We start from the raw sequence: 22,189 nt of genomic DNA on the forward strand, positions 1-22,189 counted from the left end.
CCCTTTTGGTCTAGGACTTTGTGGTCAAAGAATGAATTGCCAGATTGTTTTTCAATTTTCATGTAACTTCTCAATACCTGAAAACTGCTTTTTAATGGGAATAAAGTCACCAAACACATCAGCTTTGTCTAGCTGAAATTCATGTGTCTGTTCCTGTTGATGCTGATGATATTATGGGATACCTTTCAACTGGAGAAAAATTGTTATGCAGAAAAATTATATGCTGCTCTTACAATGTGTGCCCTAATCTTAAAGAAAATCCATGTAATTTGAGCAGGCAGTATGCAAGAAGCTCTTATTTTTAATTCATGTACAGGTTCAAGGGCCATTCTTTATCCGGGAAACATCAAAATACTGCTGCCAGCCTCTAGCATGACCTTCTTATTTCTGTTTAGTGGGAAATAAAAATTATTTTGAGCTGAATTGGCACAAAAATGAACCTCGATGTATTAAAAATAGTTTAAATCAGAGGCTGAGAGATGGGTTATTGGTTTGTTTATAGTCCAAGTCTATGGAGGCTGAAGGCAAAGAGAACAGGAGTTGGACAATGAGTACTGTGGCAGCAGCAGCTGAAGCTGGACAAAAAGATTACAATTTTGGAGAGTTTTAACTATTAGGAAGTGGAGTTTGTTACCTTTGAGAGTGAACTCCATCTCCCTGGACAGCCAGTACTGAGTATGGAGGACTGCCTGCAGTGCCCTGGATTTTGGGGGGGTTACACAGCCCCATCCTTGTGCCCCTTGAGGAAGAACAGTCAGAGCAAAACCACCCTAGTGCTGTGGGGGGCCCACCAGTGGGTCTGACTGGATTTCATCCTCACACCCTGCAGCACAAAGGGCTCTTCCACAGCGTTTTCCTTCAGTCCCACATGGGACTTGAGTGGCACAGGGAAGGTTGAGCTGGCTCTGTGGAGCTATCCCACTCTGTGTAAGAAGTTTTGCTAATTATATATGTTCAGACAGTAAGCTGAGGGTGCCTGTCACTTATTTACTGGTTTAAAGATGCATTTTGGAGACCCTGAGAGAAAACTGACTACTTTGACTAGCTTGAGCCCCACGCTTGGTAATAGGATTTGAAAGTCATCCATCTCCTCATGAGTACTGAGTGTGCCACTGGCTCCTTCCCTCTGCTCCAGTTTCCTGCACGTGCTCTCAGCATGAATAAATGATGGGTAAGAGATTAAATATCCCTTTGATGAAGTTGGGGACAGGAGCTTTGAAATAAGCGTGAGTCGACCCGAGCGTGCTCTCTTACTTCCTGGAGTGAATTAGGTGCTATTTTCTGGTTGTCTTTGATTTTAATAATGCTTAGTCAAATATTAAGTAGACTGTTAACTGGGGAATAGCATAAGGAGTTTAATCTTGTCAGATCAGTTCTGGAGAGTGCTAAGTATTTGTGGACTTTATGGTTCCTGCATAATTTATGATAGAGTCATATTTTATGTGTCTGTCTCTTACACAGGTTCATCTCCAATAGAACTCACCATAGTGGGGTAAAGGGACAGTGTTAGTCTGAGCCTCCAGGAAGCCCAGATTTGTGTTTTATTTACCGTCAGAACCAGACTGGTCCCAGAGCCACCTGAGAAGGGGGTCAGTCAGCTTTGCAGGCTTAAGGGTCAGAGCTGACACTTATTCCACACCTATAAACTCTTCCTCAACTGACATGATCAAATTCACGCACACGTCTAAGTCCACAAAGTCTGAAACTGAAGAAAAAATAATTTCTTTCTGTTTTTATTTCCATTTTCACAGGAAAAAAAAGGTGCAAATAACAACAGCAGAAAAAAATGGAGGAGGAGGAAAACTAGCAGAGACCCATAAGGAAACAAAATAAAGGAAAAGAGAAATCAGTATCATGGCATAATTTCTTCCAAATGTTGTCAGAGTTGCTGCGTTTTTTGTAAAGGAACTTCTTTTTATGTATTTCTGCCAGATAAGGTCTCTGGGGGAGGCAAATATGCAGAGCCAGTGCTGTGGAATAATTGGGAGGAGAGAGACGGGATGCAGAAGACTGGGAAACACTGTATCGATTCTGTGCTCAGGTTAGCAGTGCAGGCAGAATAGCCAGGATGGCTTCCAGTGGAGGGAGGGGAATGAACGCAGGAAGGAATGAATGGATGAATGAATGTAATTTGTCATTAGCACTAGGCATGAAACATTGAAGTACAGAACAGCAGTAGATCCCCGGAGGAATTACCTGCCCTCCTTCCCCTGTGCCAGGGTGAGAGATCCTGCTGTGATTAAGGTGCCAAATGATTCTCACTCTCATTACAATGAAATGTGACCCCAGCTCACCCTGGAATGGGACGGTTTTGTCACTACTTCCTTCTCTCCTCTAACAGCAATATCTATCTGCTGCTTACTGGATAATGTGGATGTCCGTTCATATTTCAGCTATGACGTGATGACTTGGGTTTGACAGACCTCATTATGTCATAGATCATCCGGTCTAAAATTTACATAGGCTTGGATTAAAAGCTCTTAGGCAGAAGACTTACGCTCCATGTGGCTCCAGGTAGGCAAACCCTTCTCCTTATGTCTCTCTGGATTTTATATAAAATGTAATACCAGCAATGTAACAAAATCCAATCAACTTAATCAGGGTTGTCAAAGACTGTGGTTGGAAATCATAATCCAGATTTTCACAAAGCAGATGAGCCACAGCTGGTCTGAAAACTGTGTCTTGGAGGTTTTAGACCTTTAAAGCCAATATTGTTTCTCCTCATGAAATTTCATTATTCCTGAAGTGACACACTGGTTTTTAAAGCCTTTGTTAGTAACTGAGTACTGGCACAGACACTGACAAAGTGAACACACAGCTAATGAAAACCCTGACAGATAGTTATGGAGGGAGATTTCTTCTCCACTGTCGCCTCATAAAGGTGGCATTCTCCTCCTGTACAGAGAGACATCATGCCAGGAATCTGTGAGGCCCCCTGGGCATGGTCTCTGGAGGTGACATGGAGCAGCAAGGACAATCTGTGCCCAGTGAGCAAACAAAGTACGTATGTCCTTGCAAAACTGGAACATATGGTCCCATTAAATCCACTCAGGGAAACTTCTACATGTCCCAGGTATCTGAGCATGATAATCCAATAGATAACAAAGCTATTCTGCATCACCTGCTGCTTCTAACATTACCCAACTTAACCTTGGGAGAAGAAGTCCTCCTGAATGCTCCTCCAGGCCAGGCTCTGACCCCTCACACCTGCAAGGTTACCTGTGTCATAGAGGTGCTTGTTTTTATAAAACAAACAAAACCCACATTTTTTCTGCTGGTTAAAAAGGAAATACTTGGAGTTAGGTCTGTCAGTCACCAAAGAAGTATTCCGGTTCGCTTGAAATCCTGTTGCATGCTTTCATTGCATTCTTATCAGAAAGAGCTGAAGAATCTGCAGGGAAAGAAATCATTAATCCATCCTGCCTGCCAGCCAGCTTTTTTCTGAAAGGGACACTATGAATTTAGCTTTGTCTTCCCAAACTATATTTTAGGGGACTATGTGCAAATTCCACAAAATTAAGCTTATTTTAAATATGTCATCAGCATCCTAATTCCATGTGTGTTCTTACAATGGGATCTCACTGGAGGGGTTTCCATTTACTGCATTTGCAGTGCGTCTTCCTTAATACTTCAAACCAAACTCTGCCTGTGCCAGTCCATTGCCGAGGCAGAGCAGCAAATGGGTTATCATATGGAAAATGTCTCATAAATGGCATATGTAAATACTCTTCAGATGTCTTTGCAGGAATGTGGTGGAACTGAGTGGAGAGAGACAGCAGAAATGAGACTGGTTTAACCACAGTGAGCAAATGGCTTCAGATGTCTGCGAATTGACTCATTCAGTTGGCAAAACCAGGTAAGTGTTCAGGCACAAAACCTGCCTTCAGGGATGGCATCGGAACAGTGTGCCTGTGGGAAAGCATCCGTTCAGCTGATGTGTCTCCTTTTAAGGTTTTCAGTACCTTTGTGTCATGGTATCTGCACTAATGACACCAGATTAGAGAAGTACCTGAGCAGGAATTTGTGCTGCTGATGGGTAATTGCTCTCCAGCTGCAGCAGTTCTTTCCTCATCTTTATTTGTGTCAGAGCAGCCACATATTTCTCCTCTTTCTAGGGAGCCAGCAGATCTGCCTAATTATTCCATTGCTGTACAGATAATAAAGGGATGAATCTAGGCAGGTTCCTTGTACTTTTGGAAATCTGTGCACTAATAAGGTTTTCTGCATGGGCAATTTTGGGAAAGTTGTGTTTCTGTGCTGGGATTTAGAAGCCAGGCAAAACCTTCTCCTGATGTTTCAGCTGGGACTTGACTCAATGCCTTAAGTTGAAAGGTTTCCAAGGAAAATGTAGGTACAGAGAAACAGAAGTGTTTATCAAGGGTGTCTTCAAGTCCATGTTGACAGCACACGGAGGCAAACCCTGAGGGATGGACCTGTTCTTCCCCACCACAACTGCCTCTGGCAGCCATCTCTAAGCAGTGACCATCGCTGACTGATAGAGACAGGACTGCTCTGGAAGTCAGCACTGACCCACACACAGTAAAAATCTACCCCTCCATTCCTGGTGATTGAACAGACTTTTAAAACAGAAAATCATAAAATGTTCTCACAAAATGAACTAGAATAAGGAGGAAGGCTCTTTGTTCTATTCACTCTTGGCTCTGCTGTTCATGAAGCTGTGCAAGGGCGGAAGGAGCTGCAAATTGTACAAGGGCTGGCCAGGAAAGGGGCAGGAGAGATGAAGTGTATCTGCACGAGGGAGTCGGCTGCACCCGCCTGCTCAGGGCTGTACTCAAATGAAGTACCTGTGTGGCACTTCTTCCCTGTACATCTCACCCAGGGTTCGTCTCCTCCAGGCAAACACAGCCCGTGATGGTTCTGCTGACAGAGAACAATTTCAGCCCCATCTGTTCAAGCAGCGAGAGACCTTTCTGATCACTCTGGAAGTCAGCAAGTGGTACTTGTATGTTTTGTTCTTTTTCCCTTCCTTTCCTTGCCCATTGTAGATTTATATTTTGTTTAAACTGCAGATTTTTTTCTTGCTTGTCCTTTCACTTGCTGGTTTTTGTGCTCTTCCATTTCATACACTGATGTTTACTTGTTCTGGCCACTACCTCCTCTCTATTGCAGAATAATTGGGTTCCATATTTTGTCTGAAGGTTTGTGTTTTTTAGCATTTTCTTTGTGTGTGTGTGTGTGTCTTTCTGCAGGATTTTTCTCTCGGTTTTCCAATAGCTCTTCATCAAATATGATTAATCTGTGCTTGATTCTTTGGCCACTTTATTCACTCATTCCATATGGGATTGAAACACATTTATTGCAGAATTGGGGTGGGAGGAACTTTTGTTATTGTTTATGGTTTACCTGTTCTTTGGAGAAAACACTTTCATCTCCAGCATCATCAGACTTTTATAAACATTAACTGTGTTAATGAGAGTGAGAAAAGAAATTGCGTTTATGCCAATAGTGGGAACAAAATCTGTAATTTCTCCATTAGTCGATCAGGTTTGCTCATGTAAACAACATGATTAAATTTGTCTGTGTGCATCGTGCTATATGAATAATAATGATAATTAAAAAGTCATGCAAGGCCTGAAGATAACAAGATTGTGTTAGGGAAGGGCTAGAAGGGGGTGGCAGTGTTGGAACAAACAAAGACACGCTGAATTCGTTAGTGTCAGAGCCAGGCTGGCCATCAGGGCTGGTGGGGCCACTCAGGGGTGGACAGTGATTGCAGCCCCAAAGCTGAGCTTCCGACCACCCTCAGCTCTGTGGGGCTCTGAGACGAGGAACATAGGGGCAGAGAAAGGAGTAAAAGCTTTATCTGAATAGACACTTCTCATGTGGAAAGCAATTTTAAAGAGGTGAAAGGCTTTGAAGTTGGAGCCTGCTTCTTGTTCAACACATTCCTCAATGTTTTTCTGAGCCAGGGCTTTCAACATTGTGTTGATGGGCAAAGAAAATGGTCACTGAGTTCATTGTCTTAACCTTAGATAAGACTGTGGAAGGTAGTTCATGGTTATGAGATTCCTCTGTGGAACAAAGGCCTTTGGCCTTTGTCTGCTCTGTAACAGTTTCCATAAGATGCACTATATGATGTCCAAGTAGCTCTGGTACTGTGTCAGCCTGGTTTAGCCCACTGTGAAATGGTTGTCATATATTTCTGTGACCTCTGCTAAAGGCAGAATTCTCTGCATATTGACCAAGACCTTATGGGATGGACTTGATAGTCCCTGGCTCTCCTGGGCATGGCTGAACCCACATGAGGCTGGTACAAGGCAGGTAGAGAGTGTGGTTGTGGGTACTTCAACACCATGGTGAGCTTCTTAAAACAGAGTCCATGGTGGCCAGATGGAGTCCTCCCAGGGCTCTGATAGTTCTGCTGAGCACAGACATAAACTGGGAATAAACTGGAAGTGCACCAAATGGAATCATTCACAGGCTACACTCAATTACAGAAATGGTCAGTGCTTTGGCTCAGGCAGATGAGCAGCTGGTACCAGGAGTTCAGCAAAGCTCCCTCCTATTTGGATTTAGAGATAAAGTCACTGGATCACAGGGAAATCAAAGGTGTGTTTTTTCAGTTCCTTGCTGGGTCTTCTGACATCTCCAGAAGGCACTAATGACCGGAGGCTCTGAGCTGTTGTCTGAAAGAAACAGCTTTAAGTAAAAAAGAGAGGAATGTATGAAATTATGGCAGCAGAGCATTGAAACATTACAGAAATTGGTGGATATTTACAATAGTATCATTTACTTAGTTTTGTGTGATCTGATAATAGCTTTATTTCCATTATGAAAAAAGAAAACAGAAACATAACTTGATGCTGCTTTATCCTTATTTATTCCCAGGAGACTCCCTAGACTGTAAAAAGCCTGAGATGCAAATGTGACTGTACATGATTTAAGGGCACATGGAACAGAAGAAATCGATGAGAGGCTCATCAAGTGCTCTGAGACCATCTGTGACTGCTCTGTGTTGGAGCCTGTGGAATAGGAATAAGGCTGCAGCCACTGAATGTTTCCCAGCCAGCACCAAGGCATGAAGGTTTAGTATGTATTTTCCTGGCTATGGCACTTATGGTCACTCTTACAAGAACTAACAGACCTGACAAAACCAGTTCTATTTGCACCCTTCAGAGTCTGTACAATGATGATTCATCATTCCTCTAGGAAGGAAATACCTATGCAGATATTCCCCGATGGCTTATTTTTCTTAAGGATGTTTGCATGAATAATATTATTTATTTTAAAATACAAAAACCCCATAAATGCTTGGTCATTTCCTATACTGTTCAGTATTGAGATTTTTACCTGAATTCTTAAAGTCCATAATAAAAGACAGGAGAAGTGCCAGATGGACTCTGAAACACTGTAGGTTTGGGATGTCACTGAAAGCCTGTAGAAGTGTACAGCATGTGTACATTCATGCTGTGTGGAGGCACCTTCCTGTTAGAGGCTGAAATACATTCAAATCCAAATCTTCAAAGATAGTTATAAGCTCTATTGAGCAAGTATTAAACATACAAATAACTAAAGGTTGAGACCTCAATCTTTAATTGTGAACATAAGAAGATTACTGTGATGGTGTGAGATTAACAGTGCTGCATCTCGAGTAATTAATGTCAGACTGGAGCACAGTCTGTCTCTCCTGCCTGGGGAGCATGTCAGGCACCATCTCCTTCCTATGTGGAAAACCACCCTGTGACTCTGTGACTGGAAGTGAAAGGAGAAAAGGATTCTGGATTGGTGATGAGTGTCCTGCTGTCCACTGGTATTGGGGTTTGTATCCTCTGATTCAGTTTGTGAGGCAGCTTAGTAGATCTCCACAGCAACCCCATGTGTACCATAAAATTGTGAATTATCTTGTTTAGAAGAGGTTCATTAGGAAGATTAATGAGGTATTATTTTTCCCTCATTCAATGTCGTGATACAGAGGGGACACAGTAATTTTCCCAGCTGTGCACAGCAGCGATTGCTTCTCTCCAGGGTCCCAGCATCACTGCGTTGTCATCAGTTAAACTGCTCAATCTTTGCAAGTGTGATTTGTCAGCTTAATTAGCCCTAAAGGAAGCACTTGTTTTAAAATGAGACAACATTTTGTTTTTCCCCGAGAAGGACATAATGTTCTTAGCAGCAACTTGTTTAAATAAAAGAGCTTTTAAGCTGAGTTTTATATGAACCCAAAGAATCATTTTTAGATTTTTCCCCACTCAAGTCTCCAGTTTGCCCATAACTTGTCCCTGGTAAGCCACCAGCCATGAGTGCACATCAGTGCAATTATGTGGTGCTGCAGTGGGTCAGACATCATCACATAGCAGGAAAGTGTGAGATGTCTCCATCAAGAAGAATGGGGTAATCTGGGAATTGTCCTGCTGTCCACAGCTCATATTCACAGAATCATTTAGGTTGGAAAAGACCTCCAAGATCATTGAGTCCAACCTGTGAGCAATCACCATCTGGTCAACCAAACCAGAGCACTGAGTGCCAGATTTGGTCTTGAACATTTTCAGGAATGATTTCACTGGGATGTTTCTGTCCTTGTTATACAGCAGAATAATTCTGAATTTCTTATTTTATTCCACTTCCAGGGAAAAAAGTTCAGAAGGAGGCTTGGAAAAAGCCACAGAAAGTTCTAATTGTGTAAGTCTGATGCTCTGTGTTTGCCCTAAACATATATGACTACAACAATCATGTCAGGTTAAAAGTAGCTGGTGAAGTTTTAGTTAAAATTAAAACATGTGGAAGCTGTGGAAGGGTTAGAATTTGATGAGAATCAAAAACCAGATCTGTAGCCCTATTTCCAACCTAAGGATAAGAACTTCAATAGAGTTTCTTCTTCAGAAAAAAATTACATGCTCTTTAAAAAATGCCCAATCAAAAACTATCTTTAAAAAACCCCAAACTCTACCTGAACATTGTATTTCAGTCAAGAATATCTCCTCAGTTTCAGAAACTTGTCTGTAATTCTGATCTCAGTTATGTATCTTTTTCTCATTTATTATTATTCAGACTATGTGTAACAATTGAGTTTCAGTTAGTGGGTTTTAATGGTGTGCTTAAAAATACCAGGTTTTCAGCTGAGATGCTGGTCTGTATTTTCTGTCCTAAGCAATTATTTGCCATGTTAGAACTCTTGTAAATTAATATGCCATTTTCCAATCACACCAGTGGAGGCTGTTTGTGGCGTGTGTAGGAGGGAGAAGGGCTAACTGCGTGCTGGTTCAGGAGGATGCTCTTCAAATATGAATGATCAGCAGGAGAAAAATCAAATTCCTTCACTTCAGTGCTGTGGGAATGATGATTGCTTGTTCTGAGTGGGAAGGGAAGAAAGAAAGCATGGGGGAGACAGCAGTGCAGTGTCCTCACACCATTATGGCTTCCAAGGGTGCTGGGCCAGGCTTTGACAGCAGAGCAGAACAGAAAAAGCCAAAAAAACCCCTCAAGCAACAGGTCTTTGATCCCACCAGGAGAAGGTTGATTTTCCCTATTATGTGCCACTATGGCTGAGCTCTGGAGCTTTAATGAAGTGGTCTGGCCTTTCAATAGGACACTTGGTGTTGAGTTGATGCTCCTCCTTTTTTTTTTCCCTCTCCTCCTTTATTTTCCCTCCTCCTTTTCCCCCTCTTCTCTTTTCTCTCCTATCCTCTTTTTCTTCTTTTCTTTCCATGTATCAGGCACCACACAGCCCAGCTCCCCTTGCCAACAGCTCTGCCTTATGGGTCCCTTCCAGCCTTCCCTCAGAGACAGCCCCAACCAAGGCTCCTGCAATGCCCATGGGGTGTTATGGGAGGACCCTGCACTGCCAATTCACTGCAATTTCTGTCAGTTCTCCTTATCGTTGCATTATTAATTGCTTTAATCGTGCATTCATTGAGATTGAAAATATGATACCAGTGAAATTTAATTTAAAAATCAATAACTCATTAACACATTATTGCTACACCTACATGTGTCACCATATTAGTCTCCTGTGCTGGAGAAGCAGTTGGCTTCAGCTCAGCATCCATAGATCTTTGTTAGAAGCAAGTTGTTGGTAGGATAATCATGAAAGGAGAGTTACTGAGTCACCACTTTTTTTCTTTAGAGACTATGGTCCCAAGTCATATGCATTCTTCTCTTTGGGCCAGGCAAGGCTGAAGTATACCCAGGTAATGTTAATTCATTATGGTTTTGTTCAAAGAGAAAATGCCATTTGTGTGCTTTGGTGGCTAGTTGAAATTCCATCTTTTCACAATCCATGGGAAACAATAAGCCACCAATCTTTTAATTAATGTCCACAGTTCTGGGACACAGACCAGAAATCTCATCAGTAAAGCAGCACATCTGGATATAAGGGGTGAGGTGTCCCTGTTCCTGCTGGTCTACCTCAATAACCAACATCGGATTTGGCTTGATGTCTGCCCAACTCTGCCCTGCCACCAAGGGACAGACTGAGATGTGTCAGATGGTGTGACTGAAGGTTTGACATCACTCTGGGTTTCCACGTGGATGTCTCTGTGTGTGCACACAGACGTACACGAGCAGCACGATGTTTTTGTATTTCTCTGTGGGACAGATGGGAGAAGGAGCAACAGTGACTACTGGAAACCATCCAAATTCTTAAATGAGAAGTGAGCTGGAGAAAGAACATTTCTGAAAATGCATTTTTTCCTTGATGGGTAAAATACACTCCTTACTGGTGTCTTCCCATGCATCAATTGCTACAGTCTTTAATTAAATTATCCCTGACTGATATAAAGCCATAGTCTCTCAGACAGAGCCTTGTGCTACCCAGCAGAAATCCTGACAAGCTGTGGGGACCATCACTGTGCTCTGCAGGGTGGCAGGTCCATCCCTGACACATCAGCGGCACAACTGGATGCAGAACTCTGTGTGTCCCAGTCACCAACCAAGACACCACTGATTGCAGCTCCAGGCTGGCAGGTGTGTCCTGAGTACAGACATGGAGCCCCACCTGTGTTCCTCATTTGAGCTGTTACTGCAGGAGGCCAAGAGTGTAGCTCTGAATTTCCACCAGTGACACAGAAAATAGCTGATTTTTGCACTGCACAAACTGCCGTGACTCAGGCCTCTGTAAATGGGAGGGTCAATGGGGCTATCTGCAGCACAAGGTTACAAACTTAAGGCATCAGCTTCCTGGGCATGAGTGCTGTTTGGAGGCTGTGTTAGTGACTGCAGGCTTTTACCAAGTATTACAATTTTTCTATAGTTTTGTTTTTAATTTCAATTTATTACAGCATAGAGAGTAACAACAGGTTGATCACTTGCTGCTCGCCCTGCCCTGAGGGTACCTGATCAGCACTCTGGGACCCCCAAAACTGCTGTGAAACTGGGACTTTACCCAGCACTGGGGGGGACCCAGGACTGAGTAGGGAGGCCCAGGTGGTGCTCAGGCAGCTGCTGGCATTGCCACGTATCTTCTGCGGGATGTTGAGGTCTTCCCTATCTGCCTCAAACAGCTACCTGGATAAAAATTTAGAAGATATTTTCTTACTCACCATGTAAGGTTTCTGCTTCTTTTTTCCCCCCCTTCCCCTGTGTCTGAGATGGGGAACTAGCACTGGATTCACAGTAGTTATTGACTTTACTTTAACCAGTCCCTGCTCAAACAGCTCTGCTTCTAATTCTACTTGGAGCAGTGTGCTGAACTGAAGGATCCTGCAACAACAGGCACTGTCATGAGCTTTGTCTACAGAGTACCCCAAGGAGCATCATTCTGATGTGGGTGCTTCCCAGATTTGAAGAAATTTCTGTGGTAAACCAGGTCCCAGTTCACTTCCATGTGAGTGGGAAGGAGATGTCCCAGGGCAGCAGGAGCCAGGGCTGGGTGGTAACAGAGCCTCTTGCAGCACAGCCACTGACTCTGTCCCCAGATTGTCACAAACAATGGTGCTGGTACCTCAGGGATGAGCCCGTCCCCTCTCCCTTTTCCCACATTTCTGCAGGTAACTGGCCAGCTCCAGTCCCGCTATGACCAGTGCCATGGGTGACCTCCTCAGGTGTCCCCTTAGTCCCCTCAGAGCTCTCTTCTAAAGAACCAGCACATCATGGACAAGGCATAAAACAAGGTATGTGCTCAGGTAAGATGGGTTTAGGGAGGAAGAGTTGAAGAAGATATTTTTTTCCAAATAATATAATTCTTTTTTCAGGAGATTTTGTTTTCCTAATGACTTTTTTAATACTTTTGGAAAGAGTATATTCATATCTGCAACAATTAAAACTGATTTTGACAGTCCGCCAGACCACATTTTCTAGATTCCCCATCCAACTGTTCAAGCTCTGAGGTTCACAAGAGACCCCTTAGGGCTGCAGCCCATTGACAGGCATCAACTCCCACCCTAAGTTCCCAAAGCTGTAACCACACTAACGATATTAATGACGATTCATTATTAATAATCCTGCCCTCACCAATGTGCAGAGCTTTTAATTTTCATTGTGCTGTATGTACATTAACTAATAAATCTCCGCAGAATCCCAGTGAGAGTGGTAAGTGCTGTTATTCTTGTTTTATGGATGGCAAAATGAGATACAGCGAGGTTAATAGCAAGCCTAATTGGACAATAATTACCCACTTACCACACTGAAAATTAAGAAATAATCCTCCCATTGTCATTACATCAGCAGAACAAGGCGAGAGCAGTGTTCACATCCTCCCCATCCCACAATTTAGCCAAACAGCTTACATGCAAATGGAAGCAAAGGGAGCTCAAGAGCAGATAAATAAATTGTGCTTTCCTTGTTTAACATCTATTTTGCACTACTGAGTTGCTCAGGATAGAAGAAAATTATTAAATTTCCTCTGGAATCTATTAGGACATGACAAAACAAAGTCAAGCTCCATTTGTAGAACATATCTTTTGGAAAAGAAAGGGAAGAATTAGGATTTAATTACTGCTATAGATTGGTTTCACTTCATCTTTCTGGGAATGAAAAAAAATGTGGCCTAGAAATATCTGACTTAGGAAAGACCAGTACTCTGATGATTCTGTTTTTCTTAAAGTCTGGTCTTTCCCAAGCAGCTAAGACAATTACACTAATGACACCCAGTGTATTAATTTATTACTCCGAATATTGGGTCTTCAGTGACTCAACTCATAACAGGAATTTTTCTTCTCAGTCAGCAGCTCAGAAGCTATTGTGATATGCACTGAAACTCAAATTTCAGTGTTATGAGTGAAAGAAAATTGTAAGACACATTGAACAAAATGTTTTATTTCATTTTGGGTTAGCATTTGAATTTAAGTCTCCTTTTCTTTTCCAAGTTTTAAAACAAAGCACCTATTCAGAAGATGACACTTAAAAATGCATTTGTAATGGAAAGGACTGATTTAAGACTCCCATGAGAAATCAGAAATTCAGCTTGAATTTTGATTTCAGTGGATGAGCACAGTGACCTACCTCTGCACATGCTGAATGTGAACCAAGCCGTGGCTGTGCAGGGGGAACAGTTCTCCAGTAAATCTTTAAGTTATTCCAGGTGATATGACAAAAAACGGTCTTAATGATTTTGTTCAGTGACTCCACCTAATCCATAATGGAATAAATTGGAGGAACCTGATCTCAGGCACATCTGGCTGTTTAATGTGCTCTAGTGAATGACAGGGGTTGTGTCTTGTGCTGGGGTTCAATTATTCAGGGGCCTGTGAGGGTGGGCAGCAGCTTCTGATGCTGCCCCTCCACCATAGACTAGAGGGCATGTCCTTCCACCCCATTTGGGGAAGGGGTGAAGTGGTCCAGACCCATGCACAGGCTGTGTGGTTTGGGCTTCCACTGAGAGTGTGATGTCCATTGCCGTAGATTCTTCAGGTGTTGAGGGGTTACTCTACTGAAATTAAGCTTGAAAGAGCTGTATGAGACCAAATTGTCAAAATTACCTTCATCAGAATCCCCAAATGGTTTGGGTTGGAAGGAACTTGTACAATCACATTGTTCCAACCCCCTTGTGACACCTTTCACTAGACCAGGTTGCTCCGAGCCCCATCCAACCTGGCCTTGAAGACTCCCAGGGATAAGGCAGCCACAGCTTCTCTCGGCAACCTGTACCTCATCACCCTCACAGGGAAGAATTTCTCCCCAATATCTGCTCCAACCCTGCCCTCTGTCAGAGTGAAACAATTCCACCTTGTCACAGATGTAAGGGAAGAGTTAATACCCAGTGATTATAAAAATTTAGGCACTCTAAGTATTGTAGAGTTTTTCTAAACTTTATCACTGAATTAATTTGAAAATGTGGGTCAAGTTCTAAAACTGCTTTTTAAACTCTAAATGCTTTCAAGAAGTTTTACCTGAAGGAACTGCTCTGTCAGATTCCCAGATGGGTGGAAAGAGCTGCTCACAGGTAGAAATAACCAGCGGCATATGCAGCTGAGATCTCTGGCATAACACTTACAAAACTAAAGCAACAGGATAATGTTGCCTAAATAGTGCTGTTTGTGTGGGTGTTTTGTGATCAGTACCACAGAATTTATTGTGGAATGAAACTTATGAAATTCAAAGAAACAGAAAAGTATTTTCCAGATTTTTTCAAAGTCCATAACATCCAGTACAAAAACATCATCTTTATCTAGTTGTGAATTCTGTAGTACAAATGTAACATTTGATTAAATTCCATAAACATAATCTATAAATCTGCAGAAATCTAATATTTGCAATTAAATTCTGTAGAGCTGCTCCCTAAGTACAAAAACTGGGAGCTCACAAAGTAACTCTGTCTCTTGATGCATCATTTTTTGCTGTGAATGCTCCTCCTAATGAAAAATGATGGCATACAAAAATAGATTTTCTGTCATGGGGGTAATTGTTCTTTTTCTTAGTGCACTCCAAATATTTCTGTAAAGCATCATCTGCTCTTTAAACACATTGTAGAACATCAATGGAAGTCGATATCTTTTGTCAATGAATAAAATATTAAAAGTAATGAGCTGACCTGTTTCTTATTTAGCTATTGATTCTGCATCTGTCTCTTGGTTTGTTTTCCTGAAACATGCAAAGTTAGGCATTTGCTTTTAGAATCAGATAGGGCAGCCCAGGCTGAAAGGGACCTCAAAAAATTGGTCTAACCTTCTGTGGGAAGGGAAGCCAGATGAAATTTTGGCACCATGTCCTGTTACCTCCTGAACATTCCATGGCCCTGGGGAAGTTGTTCCGGTGACTGTTATTGCCCTGGCAAAAATGATTCTTAAATTGAGATGCAATTTCTCCCAGTGCAACTTGTACCCATAGCTCCTTGTCCTCCCCACGTGACCACAGAGTTTTGTTGTATAAGACCCAAGTGGGAGAGGTTGAGGGGATGAAATGTGTAAGAGCTGTTTCAGCTCTCTCTTCAGGATCCAAGCAATTATTCCAGCTGTCCCTCTGACCCAAAACCTACCAGCAGAGTTTATTGTGGTCAGCTGTAAACAAAGCTGTGCACTTCTGCTTATCAAATCACTTTGCTTCTTTCTGAAGGTCAGGATAGAGAGTACTGAGCACCTGAGGTAAATGGGAGCTAATGCCATTGCCCCAGTGCTCCCCAAAGCTTTGCCTAATTCTCTAGCAGCTGCCCTGGCTTTTCTCTGGGGACCTTCTTCCCTCTTTGTGGTATGTTAGAAGATAGAATTTTTGTTCAAATTGAGTTTATGATGAGTATGCTCAGTTCAAGCAAAGGTTATCAAGTTGTACTTTTATATCCAAGTCTTCCTCTCTGCTGAGGCTGCGTCCTGGGGCACATGGGTGGCTGGATGTGCTGTCATGGTCTTGAGATGAGACACACGGGGTATCCTCTTGTGGGACACTTTATGCACACACATCCCATGGGATAAGGCTGGAGTCAGCAGATGGGAGTGTTGCACAAGCCTGAAGGTGTCTGGCATGGGATTGGGTTGGGGCATGGATGGCAGGAGTAGAAGGAAGCTCCACTATGCATGGCCATGGTGGGCACTGTCCCACTGCACTTTCACTCTGCACTCAGAGGGGAGTATTCCATGGTCATTCCCATTCTGATGGGTGAATTAAATTGTCTTATGTAAAACAATCAATGAGGTGCTGGAGAGGCAGGGGTTTCTACTGATTTTATTTACATTGATGTTGCTTTTAGTGGAAGACTGGTAGTTTAGGTGTATAGATTTTAATTAAGACTGAAAAGAACCTCTCAGATACAAATAAGATTGGGTGGAAAAATTCATTTTTGTGAATCTGAACTGTCTGTTTCAGTAATTCTAATGATTAAAAATTGAGTTGGATATTGAAGATAATATATTAAATAAACAGTAGAGTCTGTTAAGTTACATTCAGTGCCATTGCAAGTAAATGAAATAAGTGGCTGGCACAGGAGTGAAAAGAAGAAAAGCAATGTTGCACCTTCAGGTCTGCTTTCTGAAGGCTGACCTGTAAAATTCACCATTAAATGGTTTAATCTGATGTGTTGTTGAAAATATTTCTGAATTTGTGCTGCTCAGGGAACACACATTTCTTCGAAAATAAAATTTCTTCCCCTAAAGGGCTGTCAGGCACTGGCACAGGCTGCCCCAGAACAGTGGTGGAGTCACCACCCCTGAAGGGATTTAAAAGGTGGATGTGTCACTTGGGAATGTGAGTTACTGGTGGTCTTGGCAGTGCTGGGGGAAGGGTAGACTCCATGGTCTGAGAGGGTTTTTCCAACCTCAACGATTCTGTGATTCTCATAAGCTGTTACCTGTTGCCCTCAATTATTCTCAGGTTACCCAGTACAGTTCAACAGCTCAAGTGTCATCAGCTGAGAAGAGGGAGGGGAAAATCCAAAGTTCACAAAGGGCAAAAGGAAGTTTAAAAGGTCAATGGGCTGAATGGCCCTGTGGGCAGAAAAGGTCTCTGCTTGCCCCCCCAGGACATGAAGGATGTTGTCACTGCAGAACTGGGATGGGAGTCCTCTGGAATGCTTTGTACCTGAATGCCTTCTGTGCCTGGGGAAGGTCCATAAAAACAGGCTTGTAAACATCTGACAAAATCATACCTTTCTAATGAATATTGAAATACACACTTCCCAGAATTTGAAAGTATTGGTTCTGGCACTGGTACAAGCCTCTCTCTCATAGAGTGATTGATTTCTTATTTCTCTTCTCTCTCGCCACCCCCCAGGAATATGATTGAGTTAAATCTGGAGATCCTTAAAAGTGCAGTGATCTTATCAGGGAAAACAGTGAGGGTTCCTGGGTGGGAGAGGATCTGGGTATTGGCAGGGCAGGGCTGTGTCCCAAGTTATGGATTTGCTCCAGTCCTCCAGGAGAAAATTATCTGGAAAGTGCAATTTCATCAGCTCATTTGACAGAGGCTGGGCTGGGGATGTTGAGCTACGAGGGATAGTGACCCAAGGAGGGGTTTATGTAGGGATATTCTATAAACTGTCAGTGCTCGGTGACTGGTCATTCCTTGTATCTCTGTTGGCATCAGTTGGTTCCTGCCACTGCACTCCACAAAACCATTTTCTGTTTTTATGAGAGAATGTGGTATAGAGAGAGCCTGTGGTGTCTGGCAGGGCTTCCAGCCGAGAGCTGCTGAGTGCTGGGGCAGAGAAGGTGATGCTGTGCTGCTGAGGGGGAAGAGATCCAGGCATGCAGCTCACACCATTACCCCTCAGTCAGCATTTACCCCAGAATATCTGTATTTAAGTTACAGTATTTAAATTTTAATTTGCTTTTGTGATGAGCACAGTATCCCAAGACAAGGCAGCAGGACAAGTGGCAACAGGCAGCGTTTCTTCCCTTGTGCCAAGAATACAAATGCAAAAGCAGGTGCTGCTGCAGTGGCTGTGCAAGGAGAGTGAGCAGCAGTTGGCAAAACACAAATTCCTCAGAAGAAGAGAAAAAAATCACAAACATCTAAAATGCCACTGGGAAAAGCTGGAAATGCACTGTTTTCTTTAAGAACAAGACAATTTTACCAGTGTTTTTCCAATAACTGTGTGTTGGGCTGTTGTTCCTCTCAGAAAGGACACGCTGCTGCCCGGCACTATCTGCTCAGGCACAGGGACATTATCTTGCCTTGCAGCCTGCACAATGTTTTCCTGGAGCAGATTAATTTAAAAGGGCTAGTTCCTCCCTGTTATTTACATATGTAATGAGTTTGTTTCCTCTCTGCATTCTTTGTCCCAGCTTTAAACATCTGGATGTTTGTGGTCTGGTGTCTGAAAATGGTGTCCAGAGCCATGACTGGGTGCTGGGAAGGGCCAGAAACAGCCAAATGGTAGGTAATTCAGCACAAAACAATTTTTCTCATGGTCATCATGTTATTGGGTTCTTAAGTTTAAAGTATTTGTAAAAACTGCATTAAACTCAGGCAAAATGATGGTTATCTCACCAGAAGGTTATTAGCTCTCCTCTTTTTTTTTTTCTGTTGGTTTACTGAAAGTTGTATGCTTGTATAAACTCAGATTATTCTTAGACCTCACAGGAACTAGAAATACTTTTTGGTTGATTTTCATCATTATTTGGGTCAAGACTTTCAGTCAAGCAAAACTGTTGTGAAGCCCAGGGTGGGATTTTTGGATTAACCCTTTTCCCCCCCAGCTCACAGCTGCCACTGTCCCCACCCCAGGAGCCCTTGGCCAGCCTGGACCTGCTCCAGAAGCGTGGAAACCAGTTCAGCCAGACATTGCTGCGAGGCAGTCCAGAAATATCCCGTGGACAGAAGGGATAAGGGCAAGGTTACTATTTGGAGGGTTTGGATGCCTTCCCACCTGCTGCCAAGTTAAAATTACTCCTAATGTTGCAGGAACTTTCATATCCCCAGCAGAAATAGTGTGTGAAGTGGGGCAGTTATTGACAGTTTAGCAGTGATAGAGTAGGGAAGAGAGTAAATGTTAAATGCACTTTACTATACAACAATTTTTTCGTATATGGCATTCCCAATACATCAAGAAATTTTGCTTGCTTCTGGCCAGGAAAATGTCATTCATTTCATCATTCATGTTGCTTGGAAAAAATAAGTGCAGTGCTCATGCTTGTTTACACCCTCACAGCTCGCTGGGAAAAGGCTGATTTCCCACCCTTCACTCACACAATTCTGCTCTTTCCATATCAGTGCTGCTGTACCTGTGAGGGCTCTCGGAGCCATGTGAGAGCACAGCCCCAGTGATGCGAGACCAAAACGTGTCTCCTTCCCATCACATCCAATTACCCTCTGTATTAATGAGAAAAAATGTACTAACACGTAAACACTTGAATCAAGATCTTTCTTATTCTTCTCTTGCAGAGGAGGCTGTCGAAGGGGTTGTTCAATTCGGGCAGGTTGCACCCCTGTTCCTGTGCTGCCCACACAGTGGGGACTCCATCTGCCACCCAGCCCACCTGCCCCAGCCCACCCACAAGCCAACAGCCCACCAGCTGAGTGATGGAGGAGCAAGGAGGACTTTACACAGCTTTTAAACCTTCAATATGAGCTCCATAACCACACAGCCAGGCACAGATCCTCTTCATAGCACTGCGAGGAGGGACAGAGAGCCCGTCGGCATCACTTCTCCTGTTAGAAGGGCAGTGTGAGGTCTGTGCTCTGACTTCAGGAGTAAAGTTGAGTGAGTGGAGGATCCTCCTGAAAACTGCTCATGAAATCCCAGGCAGAATCCTGAGCAAAGCAGAACACATTCACATACTTCCTGTGGATGCTGTCCTGACATCATCCAAGGACATACAAATCAGAATAGTGAATGAATTTGTACTCTGTGCCTTTCCCTGTGCCTCACTTATCCTGGCCCACATGTAAAGTCCATGCTCCTCAGTCTCAGCCAAATCCAGAGCCTGTCTTTCAAAATCTTCAGGAGAAATCTGTTGCCTTATTTTCGTTTTTGCCCAACCCTGTCCTCACGAGAGTCCAGGGTTCATTCTTGCAGCACCAGGCTGTGCTCTGTGGAAGCAAACCAAGACAAGCCACGTCACAGCTAAGGATTGTAATAAATCAAATACAATCCCCTATCTGTGCACCCTTTTCCAGACATGTCTCCAATGCCCCAAACCCTGTGGGATGAGGACATCTGTGACTACCTTTGGCTGTGACAGGAGTGCTCATCTTTCGAGACATGATACCTATGGAAGCTGTGAGGAGAGCTGGGGAGTGTAACGTGGCTGATAAGGTTTACTCATGGACTTTACTGTTTGTGAGTGTTGCTGGCAATTACTGGAGTGAGATAAAAGTATTCCAGTAAGAGAGGAGCAGGAGGGAAAAAACAACCACCTCCAAGTATGCAGAGGAGTATCTTGGTTTTACAGATGCACATAACATCGATCAAAATGCCACCTGCATACCCAGGCTGGTACCTGGAATTACACAGTTCCCCTGAGCTTACAGGATGCATAAAATACACATTTAATGAAACAGGCTCTGTCTGTGGATCCAGCAGGCTTAAAAAGTGGAGTGTAGGATATGTATGCCTTATGCCTGTTCACAACAGAGGAAAAAGGATTCATTTCATCATAGTAACTAGCTTTAATTTTTGTGACTTAGTAGGTGGAGTTCTAAAGTGTTCAAACAAAGTTCAGATGCTCTCAGGAGTCTTTTTGGGGACATGCAAGTCCTTGTAACATATTTAGTAATGCCAGGCAAGCTGAATAAAGGCAAAGGTTTGAAAATTCTAGAGGTGTCTGCATAGAATCAAATCACAGATTGTTTTGAGTTGGAAGAGTCCTTAAAGATCACCCAGTTCCAAGCCCCTACCTTCTACTGGACCATTGTCCTCCAAGCACTGTCTGACCTGACCCAATGAACCTCTGCAGTGGCTGCTCAACGTCCAGAGGATGAAGTCAGCCCTGAACCCATCTGAGCAGCTCAGGCTGAGTCTGTTCTTCACAAACCTGAGGGATGAGGTGGGAAAAACTGGAAATAAAGAATAGGCTATTTTTATTTCAGTGTGCATCAAATCCTGGTTTTATAACTTATTAAAGATAAATTGATCTCAGGAGATATTAACTCTGTATTTACAGAGTGTTTAGACATGCTGGGGGCTGTTTTAAATGTACCAGCTGCTCAGTGCTGATTTAAGTACACAGATGTTCTTATTAGCATAACATTCAAATTCGATGCCCTTCTTATCTGCATCCTGTCAATGCACAAAAACAACGGCACCAGCAGCCCAGGAGTTCTATCTAAGCAGGAAAACCCTTTTTTCCCTCTGAGACCTCCCCGTGGGCTGAACTTGCAGTAACGTGCAGCTCCTCATGCCATCACACCTGAGACAACAGGTGGGATTCCAGCAGGATACAGCACATGGTGGTGGTGGTGGATGGAGGGGGCTGCTTGGAAATGATTTGGTGAAGCCACATGGACTCAAGGCTGAAGAGCCCTTGGGTTTAATGCAAACACAAACTAGGAATGACCCTCTCTCTGCTTGGCTCTGTTTGGCTGTGCTCGGTGTTGTTTGCAGGTTATTGCTGCTGCGCTTTCCTTTGTGCTGATTTTCTCCAGCCTTGGGCTTGCTCTTTGTTTGTAAGGGATGAGCTGTGATGGGCAGCAATGTCAGTGGTCTTTGAACCAAAGGAATGGCAGGTAATGATGGCAAATTGGTGCCTGGCTCCATGAATTGCACATTACAGAAAAGTGCCTGACTCACAGTTCAGAATGGAGTATGACAGAGCCGGAAAGGGCAAATCCACACCAGAGTGACTCTTTTCTGGTGTGTTGTGATGTGCAGAAAGGACTGTTATCTTCGGGGTGACAAAGGATCAGGAGCCTCATTACAGCTCTTTTGAATCATCTCAGAATTCTTCCACGCTTATCATAGAATAATAATAGAATATAATAGGATACTATCCTGAGTTAGATCCACAAGGATCACTGAAGTCCCACTCCTTGCCTTGCACAGGACAGTTTGTGGATAACCTACTTTCATGGTAGCCTTCAAAGGTTAAAAAGTTTATTAAAGTTTTCTTTCCCTGTTAAGTATTTTAAATATGCTTCCTATTGCTGACCAGGGTGGAAATGACAGCAGCTGTGCATGGTTATAAAGCAAAGGTTGTTGTAGAGAAGATAACTTCCTTTTCCAAAGGGAGAAGAAGTGTCAAAAGAACCTTTTACTCTTCATTTTCACTTTTCTATTCCAATTCCTACATTATTTCACAGAGAAAAAAATCAAACCCCAACCAGATCTTTCCATTATTTCAGTCTACACACAAACAGGAATTGTATGAAATTTCATCAGGAAACCTCCATTTCAGCTCAACTTCCCAAATCCACCACACTCTATGGG

The 22,189-nt window shown here is 43.1% G+C and overlaps 1 long non-coding RNA gene across 2 annotated transcripts; it reads left to right on the forward strand.

The window, feature by feature from the left end:
* Positions 1-445: 445 nt before the first annotated feature.
* On the forward strand, positions 446-20,817 carry LOC139679104 (uncharacterized). Of its 2 annotated transcripts, XR_011699136.1 has the most exons (10): positions 446-2,514; positions 3,746-3,856; positions 4,857-4,963; positions 6,850-7,045; positions 8,589-8,640; positions 10,085-10,148; positions 10,281-10,923; positions 11,946-12,068; positions 18,108-18,198; positions 19,207-20,817. It is a non-coding gene; the product is annotated as an uncharacterized lncRNA (long non-coding RNA). The 2 variants fall into 2 exon arrangements; XR_011699137.1 differs by lacking the exon at positions 10,281-10,923.
* The last annotated feature ends 1,372 nt before the right edge of the window (positions 20,818-22,189 follow it).

Source organism: Pithys albifrons, chromosome 15, assembly GCF_047495875.1.
Source record: "Pithys albifrons albifrons isolate INPA30051 chromosome 15, PitAlb_v1, whole genome shotgun sequence".
Lineage (NCBI taxonomy): Eukaryota > Metazoa > Chordata > Aves > Passeriformes > Thamnophilidae > Pithys > Pithys albifrons.